Below are 22,730 nucleotides of genomic sequence, written 5' to 3' on the forward strand. Positions count from 1 at the left end.
ATTTAGAAGAAATGAGTGCAGCAGTACTGCAGCATTATAGTGGATTTAATTGTCTTCTATGTGTGTGTGTAAACACAGACACACCCTAAAAGCAGACACTGTTTCTCAGCCAACAGCCATTTAACGTAACTGTTGGTCTCTTGGTACAACTGGTGATCAGCAGATGACAGGAGGAAAACATGGTGTCAAAGACCCCATGAGAATTTTCAGCTTACATTTCATAAAAATTGAAGTTTAATTAAGGAAGAAAGGGATGTGATGGTGAAAAAGATGGCTTCATGGCACGTCTGTATGTCTGATCCCAGTACGAGTCATTTGCCCTGCCTTGAATACTCTACAATAAGTAGCTCATTCTTCATTTTCAAGCATTTTCAATAGGAAAGCAGTAATCTTTTCTCTATATATGTTGTCTGGGAAAAAGAAAGACAAAACAAGATTTTATTTCTTTGATACATGAAGTGGCAGAAGTAAGAGAATATATATATGCTTGCTAGAAAGGCCCAGGTAAGAGTAAACTAATCTAAAGATACATAAAGATACCACCTAAAGATAGCTTTACCTCTTAATGAGGATGAAATCAGTTGACTGATATTCAGGATATTTACAAGTAACTCTTTATTCATGGTTACTCAGTTTTATGTTTTTTGGTTTTTGTGTTTTGATTTTTTCTTTTATTTTCAAAATGGAGGACCCTGGACCTGTACAATGATTACTCTTTCTCATAATACTTGCTTTTTGTTTTCAGAAGTCACTTGACTTGTTTCTCAGTGTTGCTGTATGGTTTGTTGATTTTGGTTACTGTATACTTATGGTTGACTGACTACTTCAGAATCCTTGGAAATTGCTGTATTTCTTCAGTATAAGACTGAATATCTCTAGATATTGCAGTGTAAAAAAAAAAAAAAAAAAAGCCCAAAACATGAAAATGCCTGAAATATCCACAAAGGTTCTACCAGCAAAAGATCAGACTGTTTTTTTGAAGTTAAGTAACAGAAATAAATGCATATGAGCTCTATTCAGTGAAGATTTCAATGAAGATTTTGAACGCTAAAAGACATTGGCAAAGACATGACAATAAATGGCACCTTTTCAAGCATCCTTCACATTACCCTTATCTGAAGCAACTCATTACTTCCAAAAGAAACATCCCTACAGAATTTCCTTGAAGGTTCATGGAAACTATTGTACACACCATTGACCTTCTCTTAGGTTTATATGTGCTTGCAAGTACTCTACCACATCACCAAAAGATAGGCTGCTCAGAAACAAAAGTAGAGAGGGTGGAGAATAGAATAAAATACATAAATACTACTACAGTTCATATGCTATTTTTTGTAGGAAAGCCTATTTTGTGCAGAGAAATTGATTCCCACCTTTGAGTCCCTCTGCAAAGGAACATACAAATGACTTGAATTTATAAATGTACTAATGTACATTATCTCATGTCTCCACTTTAAATAGTAGGCTTTAATCTTATTCATTTTGAAGCAACCCTAGCACATACTCTCCATGTATGATTACAGCATAGCAGCTTTTATGGAAAACAGAAATTTGTTCTTATTTGCACTAGGAATATTTAATAACATAAAAGGGAATCTCAAAGTTCCTTAATTTCATCTGCAGCAAGCATTACCTTCCAAAATTGATTAAATTTATAAGAAATTCTTGGCACTGCCATTTTTTCTCCCAGTACTCCTAATTGCTTCAGTTAATATTCATTTAAAAAAATAAAAATAATGTATTGTCGTGGGGTTCTGATTTGTCACTTTTCTATATGTCAGAAAGAGACCAACTTACTCAATATTACCAAATTAGCACTGGTGCCAGTTATAGGCAAAGATTAGAGAGACACATTTAACACTGGTCTAGCTATTAGATGATGCCTTTAATACCTGGTAACATGATGCTAAAGTTGAGCTAGGGCTTCTGAAAGATGTCACTTGCCTTCGGTTTTCTTTCACCATAAACTGTAACAACAGAAGAGCGATTGTCAAAAAACAAAAATAGCTGTGATCCTATTTACATTCACATTCTAGGCTTTCCATCTGGAATATCTGTCTGTAACTCCAGCCTGAGAAGAAATCAGCATCTCATAGGAGATGCAGCATAGCCAAGGAGCCAAAAGAGTAAGAAACACTTGAATTAGCCTTCAAGAAAACATATAACATTTTTAGAAATTAAAAGTTTGGGGTTGTGATATTATTTATTTTATGCTTTTGCACTAAGGAGTCAAGAGTGAAGTGGGAAAAAGGACAAATTTTCTAAAAACCTCTTCAGGTAGGTCAGCTGGTTAAGGATATTGTTCCTTTATTAGAGGAGAAACACCTTGAGTTGAGCTTTCAAATGTAGCAAATGTTGGCAGAATATTCTTGGCTAGGCACTAAGATTATTAATGATAAAAATGTATCCTGAGGCTCAGGCAAGTATCTGCATATATTTCAAGCTTACTGCTGTTTCAGAAATTGGCAGTCCTGAGATGCAGCTAAATGAAGACTATCACTTTCCTTCAGTTCTTAGTTCCATTCCTTCAAGGCTTTTAAACCGTCTGTTCTCCGCACGACATTTTGACATGTTCCTTTGAGAGGGTACCCTAGAAAGGCAGCATGATTATTATAACTGCCCCATATATCCCTCCCACCTCCCTTAAAATAATTATAATAATGACAACAACAATAATATCTCTGAAATGCAAAGAACACAACTTTAAGGGAAGAGGTCGCCTTGGAGCTCTGTGCAGAGAAATATGCCATTTCTGGAAAGCCCCGTTATACCATTTGTGTGCGAAGTGCTGCCACACAACTGTCCTACCTGCTGTTCTGCTGTTCCAATTTCACAACCTGCCTTTTTTCCTTTTTCTTTTTCCCTGCAACAGCAGTAGAACTAATAGAGAGAGCACTCCTGGCTCAGACACAAGTAAGTTATCATGATCTGAATGCGTTATGCCGCCAAGCTGAGGTAGCCATCTGCCTGCATGCTTTTAGCCCAGTTCAATTACAAGATAACACATTTTAGCTTAATCTTCAATGTAAGAACTAAATGTGAGATAACATGACTTAGCTCAAATCTGAAACTAAACTGCATTATCTCTCAATTTGACAGGCAAAGCATGCACCCAACTAATAGACAGCAAAGGTTAGCTGAATGGAGGAAACCTGTTAAGCCATTACAACTTAATCATATTAATGAAAGGTTTAATCTAATGCACTTTACAGCATTACCTGCTGCCATAAGTACAGTTGAGGATGCATTCATGAACAGTTACTCCAGCTCAGATGAGGCACAATAATTCACAAAGCTGTGCAGTTCATTCATGATCTTTGATAGTTTATGTAACATTTATATATAAAAACTAGACAGATTTTGTTCTAGAATAAGTCAAACAAACCTGAACATATATAGCATTCAAACACAGATAACCCCCCTTTTTTGAGGAAGCTACTAATCTATGGTTAGTAGACTTATCTAGCTTACAGAAGATTAATTTAGTCTTCGAAACTGCAGATCCTGTTTACAGAGCAAATAAAAATAAAAACTACATTCATTTTCACTGCACTTAGTTCATGGTTCCAGAATCATACCCAGTGTTCTATAAGGTTGAAATGGATCACCGTCACACGCAGAGACCATACAGTAACTAGCTACATATCAAAGATATGGGTGACTATTCAGCTTTTAAAAGAAAGCAATATCTGTAAAAGAATTACCACTTCCATTTTACACATAACTATACTTAATAAAATTTGTATCTCAGCACACAATGAGCATAACACATTGCTCTGTGCAAAATGATCACATCAGAGATTTTAATCTGAATTCTAAAACATAACAAAAAAGCAGCTCCTGTAATACTAAACTGCTGTGTCTTAGAAATAATTACATTCCTTTCAAGTGGTTGCTATTTGCTCAGATACGTTGTCTGTACTTACACACCTGAAGCTTTCCAACAATACTGTATTCATCTTGTTGCAGTGAAAGCCACCACAACCTATTCTAGCTTTCTGGTTGCTTAATATTGCAAGACTTAGTTTATTTTTATATTAATGGTAGTATTCTTGACCAAGCCTACCCTATGCTTACTATGCAGGCTTCAACAGAAGTGCAAAGATAACTTTGGTCCATTATGCCAAAGTGATTCGGAGCCAAATTCTGATGAATTATCAGGCAGTGGGAGTTAAAGAAGAGCCAAGGCTTCTGTTCAGAATGAATACTAATAAGACTAGAAACAGCCAACACAAATTACTACACTTGCACAAAAGTCCACTGACAGAGAATCCAGACAACAGCATAAAATAATGCGTCTGTGTGCCAATACCTTTCCATAAGAATGTGTAGCTAACACTTATAGTAGTAGCATTAGCTTCACAATTTTACCCACAGAAAAGAAACAAGGTGAAAAAATAAACCCAAACCAATCAACCCAAAACAAACCCCAAACTTATATGGGTATGGATAGCCAAGAACATTCCCTCTTCCACCATGGGGTGTTTGCCTTTAATAAATTGTTTTCATTCTGATTTTGAAGTAAAGATAGATGCAGCTGTACCAAACTTGTAATGCACTTATTCTGACCTTCTGACTCTTACTGGACCAAAACACAGTTTCTAATCATGAAATATTCAGGTTGCTAACAGTTTTTTTTTCTGCAGCAGCAGCTATTCTGCCATTCCTCTTCCTTCTACTATACATAATAATCCTGCAACTTTATTCCACTGTTTCCTCTTTTGCTTTTCAATTGCAATTTAAATGGTACAGTGCAAATCTCTTAGGAAAACAGGATGAAAAGCAGTGCCTTTGCTAAGTGTTTTCTTTCTGCATAAAACTTACAAGTTCTGGATTCAGCTCACTAAGCACTCCTAATAATTAAAGCATAACAAATGAAAACTGTGCAAAGAAAGATGTTGTTATATAACAATTATTCAGTATTAGTAGTGTGTGTGAAATCATAAGCAAGCTTTTGTCTTATTTATTCTTTTATTTACACATCATAACGGGGAACTTGCATGCTGTATTATTCCATATCATAAAGTTTAAAGTTATAGCCTCCATTTCTCATATTAATCGCCCAATTAAGAGCTCACAGCCTGGCTTGGTATTACCTGATCTACAGTGAAGAGCAGACTGTTTCATATTGAGTTCAGCACTGAAAACACCACCTGGGCAACCACATGGACAAGTATAACTGCTTTGCTCTCAAAATGTAAGCAGCCCCCAAAGATGACAGAAGTACATCAGGCAATGTCAGTATCTTGTTCAGCTAAGAGGGAAACCACCCAGGCATGATTTTTATTCCCCAGTGTGTATGAAAACAGTTCAATACCCAGTGTTAACTGTGAACTATTGTATGACTGATGGTATGTAGTATACCTGGACTTTTCCAATTAATTAATTAAAACTTTACCATTTATCTCCATGACTTCTCTTGGCCTAATTATGTGAAACATTTTACAATGTAGTACTCTTTCCAAAGCTGAAAGTTTAATCTGAGTAATGAGCAGTATTCATCACAGTCCGTTGAGGACAGTCAAGTTTCAGACAATGGAACAAATTTAAGTTTGCTTAATGAGCACTTCTGATCAACATGAGTGATTTTCTTCTTAGGTACAAGATCACTAGGTATGAGAATCCACTATATATATACCTATCAGTATGAGAGGCCTTTTGCTGCCAGACTTCTTCAACTTGAAACCAATACAGAAGAGTACCAGAGATGGACAAGCAGACACCCATTGAGATCTATGAGGACATTGCCATGGTGTGCAGTTAGAGAAGCAAAAGCGCAGCTTGAACTGAAATTGGCCAGAGATATAAAAAAAACTACAGGAAAGGGTTCTTGAGGTATGCAAACGTGCAGAAACAAAAAGAAAATATTGGCCTGCTGTTAAGCAAGAGAGGTAATTTAGTCACCAACAACACTGAAAAGGCTGAGGTTCAACACTTACTTCACCTTGGGAACAAAAATCCAGGAAGGAAGAGTTGGTATGTGAACTATTACAGGAGCTTGACCCCTACAAATTGGTGTCCCCGACAGTATCCACCCAAAGATGTTAAAACAGCTGGCTGATGTCATTGCGAGACTGCTTTTGATAATCTCTGAGAAGCTGTGGAGATCAGGGGACATCCAGAAGACTGGAAGAAGGCTAATGTCACCCCCATCTACAAGGACAACTCAAAAGAGGGTCCAGGAAATTATAAGCCCTTCAGTTTTACTTCAGTCTTTGGGAGAGTTATGGAACTAATCCTCCTTGGGGCTATCACAAGTCAAATAAAGCATATGATTGGGAAAAGCTAGCATGAATTCAGCAGGGGCAAAATGCCTGACAAACCTGATTGCCTCCTATGACAAAGTAACCTGCTCGGTTGATGCAGGATGAGAGGTGGATATTGTCCACCTGGATTTCTCCAAGGCTTTCACTATGGTTTCCCACAGCCTACTCTTAGAGGAACTGATGTGTTATGGTCTAGACAAGTGGTCTATGCAGTGGCTAGGGACCTGGCTGACTGGCCACACTCAGAGGATGGTGGTGAATGGCTCTCAGCCTGTCACAAGTGGGGTCCTCCAGGGATCGATATGAGGCCCAACACATTTAATATCTTCATAAGTGATCTGGAAGATGAGATCAAGTGCACCCTCAGCAAGTTTTCCAATGGTACAAAACTGAGTGGGGAAGTGGACACTTCAGAAGGGAGAGCCACCCTGCAGGAAGACTTGCCACAAAGAGAGGTGTAATTTCAACCAGAACAAGTGTAAAGTCTTGCAACAGTGAAAATGTAATCCAGGAGTATAGTACAGGCTGGAATCTACCTGGCTGGAAGCAGCTCTCTGGAAAGGGATCTGAAGTTCATGATGAATAAAGTGTGCTGCTGTGGCGAAGGTGGCCAAAAAGATGCTAGGTTACATCAACAAGGGCACCACCAGCACAGACTGAGAAGTCATTACCTGATTGTACTCACTGCTTGTCAAGCCACAGCTGGAATACTGTGTTCAGTTTTGGTCCCTGATCTACAAAATGATGTGGACAGGCTGGAGATGGTCCAGAGAAGGGCCACAAAAATGATCAGAGACCTGGGTAGCCTGCCATGTGAGGAAAGCCTGAGAGAACCAGGTTTCTTAGGCCTTGAAGAAAAAAGGCTCAGTGGGAGCTCAGGAAAAAAAAAGCTCAGGGGAACTTATCACCATGTTCTTGTATTTAAAGGGTACCTACAAAGAAGATGGAGACCCTTTTTTTCAAGGAGTCACATGGAAAAGATGAGGGGTAATGAGTGCAAGTTACTCCTGGGGAGATTCCAGTTGGAAAACAAGAGCGAAATTTTTCATAATACAAACAATAAACAACTGGAACAATCTTCCCAGGCAACTGGTGGATTCCCCAGCATTGGACATATCTATGATTCACCTGGACAGGGTGCTGGGCCATCTTGTCTAGACTGTGCTTCTGACTAGAAAGGTTGTACCAGATGATCCTTGAGGTCCCTTCTAACCTGGTATCCCACAATTCTATGCACCAATTCTACAAAGGTAGAAAAAAATCAGCCTTCAAACACCTGTTGTATGCCAAATGAATCTGCATAATTTACAATTTTAATTTACAATTCTAATATCCTAAAATTGGCCACATTAAGTTCCATCTTGTCAAAAACGGTGGGTTTTTTGTTTTATGAAAGCATGGCTGACCTTTGGTTAAGTAGAGCAACTGTATTTCTTATTGAATGCTCCAGACAGGATGGATGTCCTGGCAGCAGCAGCACTAGCTTGGGATTCATTGAAGTCATTAAAATAGACCACATCTCATATGGTTTTACAAACATCCAACATTCATCTTGAAGAGTACATATTTTTAATGCCAGTCGACTTTTTCCATCTTACAAGTTTTATGGAATTTGCCAGTAAATTTGCCATTTCTTCATTCTGTGTCTACACGCAGCAATGCGTTTGCTCCCAAAGAAGCTTTACACAGTATTTGCAGTAACTGAAGCTTAAAAGCATGTATGAATGGGGTGGGGGATGGACTCTTAAATGTATCCCAGACAAGGACCATCTTTATGCTTCTTATGCTTTCAATGGTTAATAATATTCTACAACACAGTAGTTTTTCATGAAAGTTCCTTTTATCCCAGATCAAAATCTTAAATATATGTTCATGCATATGTATATGTAACTTTGCAGTTTTTCAGAATTCAACCTCTTAAAGCCATATTCATAGGTTGCAGAATATGTGGATTGATCTTTCCAGACTTTTGATTACCCAGATTCTTCAGTGAGAGCTGCTGGATACACAACAGTTTAGTGGAGGAAAGTAAGTCAGCCATCTTCAACACTTAAATAGAAATTAAAGTCAGGGTTTGGAGGTAGTTGTAACACATATCAGTCTCTTAAGTCTTGGAAGGCTTGAGTGGACATGAGGCAAGAAACCAACTCATACACACTTAAGAGTAATAAAACAAAGCAGAGGCTTCTTACGGACAGAATATGTGTTTCCAAAAGATAGAATACAGAGTAAAAGTAAACCACAACACTTGTTCTGGTAGCATTAAAAAAAAAAAAAAAGGCAAAAAAAGCAAAACTATCATAATCCAATTCTAACTTAATTATTTTACTAACTTACAGAAAATATTATTACAAAATGTAGTATGCAATCAATATATGCTCCTGTAAAATAAAAGCAATCACAGTAAGAACCAAAGCATTTTCACAAGAAACAAAACATTGGTGCAAAGTTGGCACGGGAATGCTATGTCTAGTAAATGTGGTAATGTGGATTTACGAATAGCAGCCATGAAAAGGAAGTTTTCAGCAAATCTAGAAACTAATTCTCCTGTTCTTCAAAAGAGAAACAACACCTCTCACCTTCAAACATTTTTAACAGGACTCAAAGTACCTGAACACTTTGTCCAGAAGTTGGAATTCAGGCCAAATTTACTGCATAGTTGCATTACAATCTGTGTTATCCCTTAATTTTTCTATATTCCTCCTTGAAGATCTTCCAGTCACTTTTAACTGAGGAAGGTTTCTATTAAATATACGAAGTTCCTTAAACAGTTAACATATTTATAGGGTTTTAGGTATAAGACACAATATTATTTTTTCAGAATGCCTTTTCAATTAAATCCCTCATGCCAAATAAGTCACATTAAGAAGACCGCTCTACAAAGTGATCGACGACATACTTAATAAAGACATTTAAAGTTGATTTCACTTGAAAACAGTTGTCACATTTTATATTTGTTGTCTACAGACGATTTCCACATCAGGTGTCCTCAGCTTTCAAGTGTAATTACTTTTCCGTTACAGCTAATAACTTTAAGCTACCGAATTCGAACTGAATCTAAAGGGTGTCTTCTAGTGGACTTAGAAAATAAAGACATGTAACATTCAAAACCTTGGAAAATAATAGAGCAGCTTTTTTTTTTTTTTTTTTTTTTTCCAAATTTATAGCTGTCTGCTAGATAAGGCATCAGCATTTAGGAGATTTACAGTAGAAAAGATTTACAGAGGAAGGACAAAAATTTACTTCTTCCCTTAAATGAAATAAACTGATGAATAAAACTTTTTGTTTCACCCTTGATTTAATGTTTTTTTCCATTCTATAAGATAGCCTACTAAGCAAGACAAGCTTAAATATATATACATATCTATATATATACACACACACCAGTCACCCTTTCAGCCAGGGCTAAATAGAGCTAGGATGTTTCAAAAAGCACAGCAAGTTAAAGTGGTCATTTAAAGGGTGAAATTCTTTCAGTCTAGCCATAACTAGCTTTCTGAAAACTGGTTGTAGAATATGATACAGGTTTTCCAATGTTTTGAAAATATTACTCAAAAAACATGTTTTATGCATCCAGCTTTTCGTAGTTCTTCTTCAGAGTATACCAAGTCAACAAGGGTTTTGAACTAGATCTGCCTTTTGTCCTCCTACAGTAAGTTCCTGGAAACAACCAAAAGGCTTTAAAATAAAATAAAATTTAAAAAATAACCAACATATTTCACTAAATCATGCTAGAATAAATACCTCTGCAAAATAATCTAAGCAGCTAAGATAGACAGCAATAGTAAGATTTTATGTGCAAGTCCTCCCTCTATCTACTGTAAATAGGGCCTTGATAATAGTGACTTGAGTTACAAGACCTCACAAGGTCCATCTAGATTTTATTAGCCCTGAGAATTCTTCACCTACTCCCAGTCCCTGTGCTTGCTGGCTCATACATGCAGACGAAGACCAAAACCAAGATAAAATACCCAGAGATGCACAGTGATCTACAGAAAGCTCTTTTCAAGCACAGCCTTTGCTTGAAATTTTTGCAGGGTGAGATTCAGGGCTTTATCCACATAACTTAATATTTTAAATATGAAAGCTTGTCCTTTACTGCTAAAAGTGTTTCATACAGAAACAGTTAACTACCTAGATCATAGAAGAAATCAGCTTTCAGGAAAAGAAGTCCCTATTTCCCTCCCCAGCACCACAAATAGTGCCGAATACTTGCAGTATTTCTACTGATCTCAACAAGACTTACTTTCCTTCATTTACACAGAGCATTAAGTCTTTTCCTTTAGGAATGTGATGTCTGACTAGATACTGACGCATTGAGCTATTTATGTCTCAAAGCATACAGATAAGCATTACAGCGTTTCAGTTTATGTGATTTTTTTTTATCTATCCACAACATATAGGCTGCAGGTAGCTACATCCAGCCTGAACCAACTCTGCTTTAAAACCTACCTGCTTTCTCTTCACTTCATCTCACATCTTTACACCTCAAAGTTAAGTGAATTAACACATGAAGTGGAGACAAAACTATCCATTTTTTTACAGATGCAAAAGTATGAAGGCATAGGACCTATAACATATGTCAATCCCAAGGAGGTGCCCTGATGGGAGCTGAAGCTGGACCTCCAGTCTCATGGGTAGAGTGGGGGTCACAGGTGAGGATTGTCAGGGCTATTAATGTCCATTAGTGCTCACGCAGCGCTCATCTTCAGCTGCATATCTATCGAGCAAACAGTTTTTTTCACCCACCACAGAGTTTGTATAAAGCATACTTTTGGGTTGCCTTCTTACAAAATTATCTTCCTTAATTTGTAATTTCCTATCTTGGATCAAGGGGAAAAATTACTTTCTGCTAAAGTAAAAAAATGTACCTAAGCATGTTACATCTTTGTCATCCATAGAATGATAGAAACCTTATTGCTTTCCAGAAAAAAAATGGCAACTAAAACAGAAATTAAACTTACCACAGCAGTTATAATGTAATGACACAGTGTAATAAATTTTAAATGCTACACAAAGCAGCTCTGGTCATTAGAATAATTTTTCATAGCTTTAATTGCATTTTTCTCATTTAGCCCAGATCATCATAATAGCTATCTACCTTTTCCTCAAATGAGCTGCTTCTACTGAAAATGGATGGCTCAGAGTTGAGTTAGGATTTTATTCACCTTCTAGATTGATCAGCTGCTCCTTCATGCATTTCTGAGTCACTGCAAACATATGCATGTCCCTCACTAGGTATTTACAAATGAAATGAAAGACAGGAAAACACCAAGAAAACAAAGATTGATATGCATTTTGGTTAGCCTGAAAATCCTTACTAAGCTTCCTGTTCTGTTGTTTCCTGCTGTACCAGGGTAAGTGCTTTACAGCTGGTGACTTTATGAATAATAACCTTGCTATTCTTCATGACAACTGTTTGAGCTTTGAAAATATTGCTGTTTCCTTTCCTCTGTTGTAATATAATCAACTGATACAACATGCAACTTACAAATGTTTCTTTCTTGTTAGGTAGTTGAAATCAAAATGGTATTTGGTTTACAATGTAATTCCTAGATGAAAGGTTATTCTACCCATTTTCCTGCAAGAGACAAAGGTGCTTTCATAGATTATGTGCTAAATTTTAATTATGTGTATTTTCAAACAAAGAAGAAAAGCACAAGCAAGTACGAGATGAACTTGTAATCAGTGTAACTGTGAAAGTTTAATCTCTGTATACATCATATTGAAATTACTGCACTAAGACAGTGTGCTAATATACATCTGGGTTCTGTGTAGTCTCTATGTCTTCATTTATTTTATCTGCCTTGGAATGTGGCAGATGTTCTCCCCTAAGAGGGGGACTACAAGCAAGAAAAGGGGCAAACTGTCATGACTGTCGTGTCTTTGGCTTACTTGGTAGTTTGTTGTTTGTTTTTTTTTTTTTAAGAGTAATTCAGAGTTTCTTTTTCCACTTACTAGAGATACTAACGAGTGTTGTTCCTATATAGAAATTCCTATTCTGAGTGAACTGTAACCACATCTCACTTTTGTAAAAATACGTTCTGCATCATTAAATAATGGACACTTGAAATGGAAGTGTCCTCCAAAATGAGGTTCTTTAAAAATATACCACCAGGGATAAAATGGATTTAGGATCAAAACTGAAAAAGAAAGGAAAAAAAAAAAAAGAAACCAAACAAAAACCCAAACAACAGATGCTCTAAGACTATGCTTCAAAGCACATTTATGCTTGGGCAAAATTGTTCATAGTAGTACATAATTTCACCAAACCACATGCGGCCAGCAGGTTGAGGGAGGTGATTCTCCCCCTGTACTCAGCTCTCATGAGACCCCCCCCCGGAGTATTGCATTCATCTCTGGGGCCACCAAGGCAGGGGGGACACGGACCTGCTTGAGTGAGCCCAAAGGAAGGCCATGAAGATGCTCAGAGGGCTGAAGACCTCTCCTGTGAAGACAGGCTGAGAGAGCTGGGCTTATTCAGCCTGGAGAGCACAAGGCTTCAGCGAGACCTTCCTTATAGTAGCCTTCCAGTACCTAAAGGCAGCCTTCAAGAAATCTGGAGAGGGACCTTTTACAAGGGTGTGTAGTGACAGGACCAGGGTTAATGGTTTTAAGACGAAAGAGGATAGATTAAGACTGGATAATAGGAATCAAAATTACACAATTTCCCAGAGAAACCATGAAAGTTAAACAAGGTGGTCTCGCAAAGCTGTTGGTATCCAGCTTTGTTAATGAGACTATCTTTCTTGCATCTTTCCTGAAACAAAAACTTATCTCTTTCCAGTCTTTTGATACATTTTTAAAGCATATTGAAAAGATAATTCTTTGCAATTCCAAATGTTTTTATTGCAGTGTCACAGCCAGACCAGCTTCATAAATTCCTTCTATCAGAATATTAAAAATACAGCTCTCTTCCTTTCAAAACAGCAGTAGACACAAAACAACAACAGAGTGAATTAATTCCTAATGCAAAAGACAAACATAAGTCTTCCTTTTCCCACTGGAATTTTGAACACATTATTTTGTTATTCGCCCAGGAATCCCCTCCAGTTATGCACCCTCCATCCTATTCTTTCAACTAGAACTGATGAAACATTTGTAATAAATACATCCCAAAAAGGCAGTCTATTTTTGTTAAAATAATTGGAAATCTACATTTCATCACTCATTGACATGTTTCTTATTATCTGACACAGAATTCAGAAAGCTACGTATTTATGACCAAAGCTGGCAGTGCTCTCCAGATTTATATACCAAACACAATCTCCTCCAATTTACAGCCTCAGTCAACACATTTAATACAGTGCATGCATTTCCAATTATTCTTCCACTGTAGCAAGGCAAATACCAGCTAAGATGCAAATTAGCTGCTAAACATACAGCCCAACCCTGCACCCAGAGCTTTCATTAGATCACTCTAGAGAGGAATTTATAGATCAAGTTAGCTGACTAGTAATTTGACTTATTTTAATTTTTTATAGGCTAATTCTGCCAAAACCAGGAACACATCTGTTTCAGCTAATTCAAGGTAATTCACTTGAATTATTATTCTGTCTGAAATGACTCAGCATTTTCAAGGAGTGTTTCTTATGCATGCTGGCTGTGGGATTAATCCCATAATCAACATCAGAAAACTCAGCAATTTAACAAATGAACTGTTAAATTATTGATAATTTTTGAAAGGCTAGTTTTAGACTTAACCAAAACCCACTGGGAGTGGGGCAAGACATTCTTTCTGTATCAAAACATGAATATTACAATATTTTCTGTAGCATACAGTATATGTGTCAATGTACCAATTAACATGACCACTTAAGAGAACTTTTGTGCTAAATATTAAGATCTCTATTACCTAGATAGCTAAACTGCTCCACAATTCTCTCTGGTTTTCCTCAGCTAGAGTAATATTTTATGATTTGTGTCTATTATACTCTAGGAATGTGGTTTCCTGAAAAATGCCTAAAGACTAATCCCGTTGACTTCAATGACAGTTCATAGCATCAACAGTATGACTAGAAATGTGGGAGCAAGGTAGGGAGAACAGAAGAAACACTGAAGTTACCTGGAGACTTCAGATTTCACCTCATTATATTATGCTTCAATTACACTTTGCTTAGATTTAAGCAATCTTTTTAACAGCAAAATAAATGATTAAAAGTTAGTAAGATAAATAGAATACAAGACTCTGAGTGGCAACCAACCAGGAAAGATTCCTGCTCTCAAGGCAAAAGTCTATTTTTCTGTTTCAGAAGGAAACAAAATAAAACTTACAGTGTGATTTTTTTCAGTAATCTCTTCCTTTCCTCAGTAATCTCTTCTCAGTATACCAAATATTTTTTAACTTCCTTTGAACTAGTAATTCTGGGCCCTTCAGCAGATAAGATGTTGATTTCAGCAGCATGAAGACAAGTTCTTAACATACAAGAGGTATTCATTAACACCATTGAAACCTGAAAGATTCTCTTATTTGCCAGGTATTTCAAAATACGTTTCCATTGATAGATTGTAATTATCCGGAAATTCAAAGCACATCAAACCTATACAACTGTTCACACTTAAACCTTCTTCCAATTCATACAATTCCCTCTAAATTACCTAGCTATTTGCATGGCAAATCCTTCATAAATTTAGCTGAACCTTTTTTTGCATTTGTATGATAGCTGCTTTTTCTTAGGAATGTTTTGTCTCTCCTGTTTCACTGACAACAAAAATTATATTTTCAGGTAGCTGCAAAAACTAACATCCATTTATAAGAGTAGCGACCTGTGAGTCAAAACAGATGTGATTTATTCTCAATTCTTTCAGTTACCTTCCCTACAAACTAGGGCAAGTCACATAAAACTCTCTTCTTCTGTTTGTTCTCCTGACTGACCCTTCCAGAAGCTCCTTTGAGAATAGACTTTCCACATACCTATGAGTGTCCCAAGGAGGCCTCTCTCTCACTGTCTTCTTTGTTTTCCATGTCATATTCTATGTATTAAATAATGAATAAGAAAGACTATTTGTTTGTGGTTTACAAACACACATGGGTGAAATGTTAACTTTTCTCTCTAAAACAGCCAGGATTTTCAGAATCTGATACTGCAGGACTGCCACAAAGAAAAAGAAAGAGAGGAGGAAAGATATTCAAACCCAAGCAGTTAATGTCACTGCCCTAAAGAATAGGTCCCTGTACAAAAATTAGAGATACAGAGAAAGAGAAAAGTGAACTTGTTTACATCTCTTTTTCCTGTCATTGAAGGCATAAGTAAATAACACAGAGGAAAGACCGGATCTGAGATTCTGTTTGCCACTATACAGAAGGGTTGATTAGTTTCCAAAAAATAGGAATGCAACCATTACTGTTTAAGACATGTATGGCTGTACAAATATTTTGATCTGAGTTATGGAATATGCTGATTGTTTTCTGAAATTTTAACAACTTCAATTTATTCTTTACTCAGACTACAATTTCCAAGGAAATTCTCAGTTCATCTCCATTAAGGCAAACTATGCTGCTTTTTGTTCTCCCCATTTATTTGTCTTACCCAGGCTGAATATAATTTAAGGCATCTCTTGAGATAGTACGGGTATGGGGAAAAGAAACACTAGCAGAGAAATATGAGAAGAAATGAGACAGAAATCTTGTTAAATTAACTCTGTCCATACAAAAGCCCTGAAAACAGTTATAATCTCATCTAGGCTGGGAAGGAAATTATTACTTTTGTATGTAACACAATAAAGCAGTAAAACTTTAAAATGCACTTGGCAACTCAGTACCGAATTTCCTATTATCAGTTACAATTCAAGGAGCTTAACTGTTTGCCTAAGGGACACATCAGGATTTTCTATACCAGTGTTTGAGGTATTTTTTCTACTACACATGGGAGCCCTGGGTCAGAAATAGCCTCAACATTTTTTCTAATTCTTAGGCTCAAAATAAGCAAACTCTCATATATATGTTTAATTAATGGGTTCAAGAACATTGAGTCTAGATAAATATAATAAAAAGAAATTACTGAAAGTAAGCTGTAAACACAACTATTTTAAGATAATTTAACTGTAGTAAAAAGCTGTGATTCTTGGGTATTTCTAAACAAAAGAAGGCAGTTGAAAGCCATTTTGAGTGAAGAGCTCAAGCATCAAAATCAAGCCATAATTTAAAATAACATCACTTCCTCTACCGATGTCGGTTCAGTTGATCGAGCTTTAGAAAAGCGAGCTCTGCCCAGAGAAAATAAATGATATTCAGCTGGTGAATGATGTACAGAAAGATTTGTAAAAATACACAAATGAGCAGGCCTAAAACATTTTAAATGTTGTTTCAATGGAGGCATTTTTATTAGCAAAAGTACCATAGTATAAAATAGACGATATTTTGTAACTATGAAGAATTTTTACAAGTCTGGGGTAACCAAAAGTGCTGAAGTGTGGCTCGGGCAACTGCTCAAAAAAATGGGAACCTAGGAAAAGGGACCAGTAAAGACTGCTTCAGGAGTGCCTTGTTAGTGAGGAACTACACATAGGTGTTTGTTTAGGTAGCAGAAATACCCTCTGAAGAGGCAGCTGCCAATCTTACCCAGGGCTGCCAAGAGTGGTGACAGCAAGGTGCAGCAGCATAAGCACTCTGAATGTGTGATGAAGCAGAGTCAGACTGCCTTGGGAGCAGTAGCCAAGGGACTTGAGCTGCGCAGCCAGCTTCTGTCAGGATGTAGCCTGGGGTGAGCAGGGTAGTAGATGTAACAGGGACCTGAAAGTCACAACCTGAGAGAAGGCTGTGTCCAAAGTAGTGGGAAGCAGAGAGCAGCTCCCCTAATAGCCTTGCCAAGAAGAGGACTGTTTCAGATTTCAGAAAAAGCAATTGTAGGGATGGCAAATCATCCCATTGCACTGGAATTATCTTGTTGCCCTTCCCCCTCAATAAATTACTTTTCATCAAATCAATCGACTCATGTCTGAAAGTGAAAAAAAAGGTAGCTAGCCTACTGAGCTCCAGACAGCCCAGTTTAATTTCTCCAAGTTTCTAGGGAACGCTGAAGCTGGCATTTATCAGTGATCCATAAAATTTCAATTGGGCATTTTTGCTGCCAATCAAGTCCTAAACTAATTTTATTTCCAAATCCACACAGTAAAAAAGGATATTTGATTCCTTCTTCAAACTAAAAGTAAGCCCCTTTCATTGACAAACAAACATTTAGACAAATGGGGCAGAATTTGAACATTTTCACTTTTTTAACCTTACTGTTCCTTGCCACTTAAAATTTCTTTTACTTGCTCTTATGGACCTTGGGGTTGAGTAGCCCATGATGCAGTCTTGCATTCAAGCTTGACTGAAATCTAAAATAATACACTGGGGGTCTGAGGTTTGTTTTTTTAAGCAAAATGCTCTTGTGCACAGAAGCCCTGGAAAGCATTTTCAAACTAACACTAAATACAGCACAGGAGAAATTTCTGTCATTTCTCAAAACATAACAGTACATGCCTTGTTTTTGGCACCCACCCTGGAAGTAAGGGGAAATAGGTTCTCCCTACAACTCACTGGGATCAAACACCTCGTACTCCCCTAGCAAACACCCAGTACTCTCTCCTGACAGAGAGTATCCTGGGCAGATACTTCCTACTTTTCTCTGAAGAAACCTGAGCTTACTCCATAAACTTAGACAATCTGTAGATTTATTCTTGTACCATAGCTTATTCCTTAATCTATGGTTTATTCCTATACCACACTGTAACAAGAACCATGGCTGCTATCACTGTCTATTTATTTGCAGGAAAAACTCATCCTACTTTCTAAAACCTGTAAAGAAAAGAAAGATGGGTTTTAAAATATTTGATTGGAGGGTCAGCAAAACAAACGAACATATAAGATAAGAGGTTTTTTGTATGCAAAGACAGTGACCTGAAAATGGAGGTAAAGGATTGCAAAGCGTGTGCATTTTTTTACCTGAAATCACAAATACTTCTGGATATTTCAGCTTGCTCAGTGGAAAATGGGTCAGGGCAATCCCAGGCACAGCTACAGGTTGGGCAGAGAAGAGATTCAGAACAGCCCTGAGGAGAAGGACTTGGGGGTGTTGGTTGATGAAAAAATGAATATGAACCGGCTTCAGTGTGTGCTGGCAGCCCAGAAAGCCAACCGTATCCTGGGCTGCATCAAAAGGAGTGTGACCAGCAGGTTGAAGCAGGTGATCCTGCCCCTCTACTCTGCTTTCATGAGACCTCACTTGGAGTATTGTGTGCAGTTCTGGTGTCCTCAACATAAAAAGGACATGGAACTGTTGGAACAAGTCCAGAGGAGGGCCACGAGGATGATCAGGGGACTGGAGCACCTCCTGTATGAAGACAGGCCGAGGAAGTTGAGGCTGTTCAGCCTGGAGAAGAGAAGGCTGCGTGAAGACCTCATAGCAGCCTTCCGGTATGTCATTGACCAACACCCTCCAAGTCCTTCTCTGCAGGGCTGCTCTGAATCCCTTCTCTACCCAGCCTTTAGCTGTGTCTGGGATTGCTTCAACCCATGTGTAGGACCTTGGACTTGGCATGGTTGCCCAGAGAAGTGTGAATGCTTCATCACTGCCAGTGTTCAAGGTCAGGTTGGACAGAGCTTTGGACAACATGGTGTAATGGGAGGCATCCCTACCCATAGCAGGGGGGTATGAACTAGATATCCTTAACGTCCTTTCCAACCCTAACTATTCTATGATTCTACAATAAAAACACTTCCAATACATTTTGCTATGATCATAACTGTCTGAATAAAATTTGCGTGTAACCTCTTACTGGACCTTTAGAGGACAGCCATGATTATGGGTATTTTTGTAAAAAACAAAAAAGTTAGGCCTTGTCCATAGTATGCCTGTATGTATCTGGGGGAGCGTTATGCCACATTTGTTTAAACTTTATATGCATCTGTTCGTCAATTTAGCTATAAACCCTGATGTTTCCTTGGGGGTGGAAAGGAAAACAAAACGTAAAAACCAAAAAGCTGACAAGTGAATAAGAACTTGTACATGTTCATTAGTGTGTGAGGAAATAAATTGTTTAAGCTACTTGGACCAAGTCAGTTCCCACTAGTGATCTAAGACTGGTTATGCTTTGATAGTGGCACATATTTCAGCCCCTATAAGGTAAAGCCCAGGTATGCTTCTTGGCATGTATAACAATGTGCTATGTTGCCTTTTTTTTATTCATTTCATATGGTATACAAAAACATCTTTTAAATATAAAAAATTCTGCTTAGTCTTAGTTTTTCAACAAATACAGTTTGAATTCCATAAACTGGAAGAACATGCTGCTACATATGACATTCAAATAATTCATTTTTTTCAGCAGTCAGTCAAACATTCTTTTGACATGAGGGACTCTGTATACTTAGTTGCCAGGCTCTGTGTAGAGACAATGCAGGACAGGAGTCCACAGCAGCAATTAAAATCAGTTCCTGAGAATGAATTACTGCTGGGGCCTAGCACATCATATCACATCTGATGTGAAAGCTTCTGTGTATGCTACCTGTTGCCCTACATGATACGTTCTCTGCCTATTTTCCACAACAGAAAGAAACCAGTTACATCTGCTGTCACAGACAGCCGATCTGTGAAAGGCTACCTCGAGATTTTATGTTGCAAGACCATGTTTCAAACCAGACACACCTATTGGAGAAGACACAATGCTCTTTTTACCCTCACCCTGCTAAGTCTCAAGCTACTTTGTGAAGCACTTTTTTTCCTTGTCGTGGTCAAGTGGGAAAATGCAAATGTATACCACTAACTGTAGTAAGTTTTACCAAAACCAAAAAACAAAACAAACCAAAAGAGATTGCCCAGATGATTACTCAGTAAAGAACCATAAATATAATTAATTTTTAAATACTTAATATGTTCACAGACAGGAGTATAGAGGCAGTGGAACCGCAATGACATTTTATTAATATAAAAATGTATCTCCTTGGCAGCCCCACCCAACTATACACTGTCTACCTGTATTCTGTGATGCAAGGGAAAATACACGAGCAAAGCAGAATGGAAGGGACTCTAGTTTTATACAGTGCCTTTCATATAATGAGTATTAAGTGAATGACATCCAAATGTGCACCTGAGAGCATCATCCAACATTGTTTGCCAGTCTCCTAAAGAATTTGCATGCAAGCATTTTTCATTGTGTCATTTATATGCAGTTTTATTAAATAAAGGAAATGCAATGGCCTGCTGACTGTTTTACTTTTGTGTGTGCCAAAAAAGATGGAATAAAGTAACTAAATTGTACTTGCTGGGCCCACTTCCTACCTGTATTTCTGAGCTGATCTAGAAGTATGTGAATAACAAGAAAGAACCAAATGATAAATAATGAGTTAGTGGGTTTATTCTAATTAATGTATTTACAGATTGGCTGTACCTAAATTATGTCTCAGTTAAATGAGTTGCAGTTATAAATGGAAATCAGTAGCAATCTCTCCATCAATTTCAGGTTAAACCATCTTCTTCTATCTCCACATGGCAAAGCGCCTTAATATCAGCTATCTTTCCCCAGGAAATGGCTAAAACATGTATGTGAATTATTCTTTCCTAAAATTCAAGAGCTTCTATCCCTCTTCGCCCTAAAAAAAAAAAAAAAAAAACACACAAAAAAAAAACAAAAAAAAAAAAACAAAAAGCATGGGGATTCAGAGGTGGAGAGGGGATGATGATCATGCAGTATTGACCAATTTAAGGTGCTCTAAGGTGCATGTGGGTCACACTGCAGTGGAGTGTGCCTGGAGGCTCTCTGTTTCTCCTGAGATTTCTCCCTGACAAAAGAACTGAGGTATTCTCCAAGCTACTTCATTGGCACTGGACTGGACAGCTGTGGTAAGGGTACCACCTGGATCGTATAACAGGGTGTAGATACAGTCATTGTATCTCATCTTTTCCACACTGATTTTAGGGCAAAATACTTACATTCAGAATATCACAAATATCCTGGTGATATATGCATAAGTACAACTATACTGCCTGTATGCATCCCAATGGCTTTCTGTACAAGAGGCCCAAATGTGTACATATGCTGAGAACACTGAATGTACAATATGGGTGAATGTAAAACTATACATATTTCTCCAGTGGACACATTTGAAAACAAATGATCCCTTTTATCATCATTTCCTAGAAAGTATTCTTATATTAAAACACTGAAGACATCTGTTCATTTTCATTTGTCCCACATCAACAACTGTTCCAACCAAGATTAGCCGCTTAACAGACATACACAAGCCCAGTATGTGAATTCACTGTTTATGTTAGTAAGTAGAAATGCTTGACTGTTCCTGTTGCAACTGCAAAGGCAATGAACCCAAAACACTGGGTTCATTGCTAGAGTTTGGTAACAGATCTGTTCAGTGCAGACTTAAGAATACTAGCTTATAAAGAAGCTTGCCTTGAGAGGTCTTTGGAAAACAGATGAACTAAACCTTTAAAGGTTTTTTTACAGTAAATTTAAAATATTTCTAGTCTTTCTTTTCAAATTCGCCTTCTAACAGATGGTGCCTTTCTCTTGATCTGCTATCTCTTTGGCATGCTTTTCAAATTCTTCACTTTATCAAATGCTATAGAATTGGGCAATATAATCTAGGTCTGACTATCTACTGGGGGAGAGCATCCATATAACTGCATCTAAAGTCATCAAGAAAAAAACTGGTTAGGAAACATCAGGAAGCCGAGGAGTGGGGCTGGCCCTCAGTCAGGGGAGCTGGGGCCACAGGGGACACAAGACCACCAGACGGGCATTCGGCCCTGGACCTCAGCCCCTTGACAATCAGCTAGGCAAGTGGCATGGACTGGGACTGAGGGCTGAGCCTGCAGCAGCTCTAAGCAAGGAGGGATTCCCTCTCACAGCCCACTCCCACTAAGATCCCCACTGCCCATGGGTTCTAGGACTCAAAGCTGTCATCCCCATCCCCTTAGGCCTGGCCAGGGGCCAGGGCCTGGCAGAAAACTTCTGAAAAATGTACTGTCCTCGTAATAAGAACAGTGAAATTCATGACTAACAGGAATGGCTCATGGTGTGATTCAACTGTTTTCTCCTAAAACAATTAGGCTGAATTCACAAAGGTTTGCTATGAGTTTTGTTTACAAAATCTGGAATTGGAAATCTCTGCATAAGAGGTACAAGAGAAACAAGCAAGAAGAGTAACATACAAGGGTCTTTGTATCTACTTGCCTTTGTGTTTTATTCCTGTTGATCAATTCACAAGCCTGTCATCTCTCTGGTATAGTACTTACAATAGAATTATGTTCTGGCCTCTCCTTCCTTTACAATATAAATACTGTGTATGAATTACATATATAAAACTATACATACATGTATTCTTTAATAACCGCATAGCCTCACTGACATATAGAGATCTTTAGTGAACAGTACTATAAAACTCCATGAAACAGTATCACCTTTAATTTAGATTCATTTGAAGGCCATCATGAGGAAAGTATGTCTTTTGCTTTACATTAAAGTAGT

General features: G+C 37.7%; 1 long non-coding RNA gene across 1 annotated transcript in view; it reads right to left on the reverse strand.

Moving 5' to 3' along the window:
* Window positions 1–250: 250 nt before the first annotated feature.
* Window positions 251–22,730, reverse strand: part of LOC133266399 (uncharacterized) — a 48,258-nt gene continuing 25,778 nt past the window's right edge. The window contains exon 3 of the long non-coding RNA XR_009742370.1: window positions 251–410. This is a non-coding gene — a long non-coding RNA (uncharacterized LOC133266399). The remainder of the gene's footprint in view (window positions 411–22,730) is intronic.

Source organism: Pezoporus flaviventris, unplaced genomic scaffold (genome assembly GCF_033815535.1).
Source record: "Pezoporus flaviventris isolate CSIRO_AGI_PZ_B2104156 unplaced genomic scaffold, CSIRO_AGI_Pfla_v1 ptg000007l, whole genome shotgun sequence".
NCBI lineage: Eukaryota > Metazoa > Chordata > Aves > Psittaciformes > Psittacidae > Pezoporus > Pezoporus flaviventris.